The sequence below is a fragment of the Anastrepha obliqua genome, chromosome 4, assembly GCF_027943255.1.
Source record: "Anastrepha obliqua isolate idAnaObli1 chromosome 4, idAnaObli1_1.0, whole genome shotgun sequence".
NCBI lineage: Eukaryota > Metazoa > Arthropoda > Insecta > Diptera > Tephritidae > Anastrepha > Anastrepha obliqua.
The window spans coordinates 93,489,387-93,490,076 of NC_072895.1; positions in this window are offsets into that span (position 1 = coordinate 93,489,387).

Consider the following 690-nt stretch of genomic DNA (forward strand, 5'->3'; position numbering starts at 1 on the left):
TTTTGGTGGAAAATTAAACGCCAATATAATTTTACACACTTTTTAAAGATGTTTTTATAAACTTTTGTAAGTTATATTTAAATATTTTATAAATATTAATTCTCACATTTCCTCACACTTTTTTTCACTCGTCTTCAACGCTCCGAAGGCCAACCGAGTTATGAGAAATTCGATTTTTTCCGCTTTCCTGTTTATCGCTGCCAAAGCACTTTCGTTACCTTTTAGATGCTTTTCAGAGGCTTTCTCAAGTAAATTTTTATATCTTGAGTTTTTTACACGTAATTAAGTACATTTATGTGCGCTAGTATTCATTTTTTTCGTAACTTTTCACATCATATATTCCTTTTTTCAAGTATAAAATGGTTTTAATGCTCAAACAACACCACCAGAGCGTCTAAAATAGAAGCGCTTATAAAAGAGCAAGGACGAGCTATTAGTATTTCCTATTGCTGCTGCTGCTGCTTGTGCTGCTACGGCTGATACTGTACTACTCAGGCGGGCGCTCTACTAACTGCTGCTACTACTGCTTTTCCGCTCAACTTCTTGTAGCGACTCTCGCTCGATTTCCCCAAATTAAGCTGTCAAGTTAAATTTCTTTACATTTACTCAGCAACACCAAATTCAACATACCCCAAACGACCAGCTAACGCTGTGTTTTCCGTTTTTTCCACTTACACTTTAATTTCTATT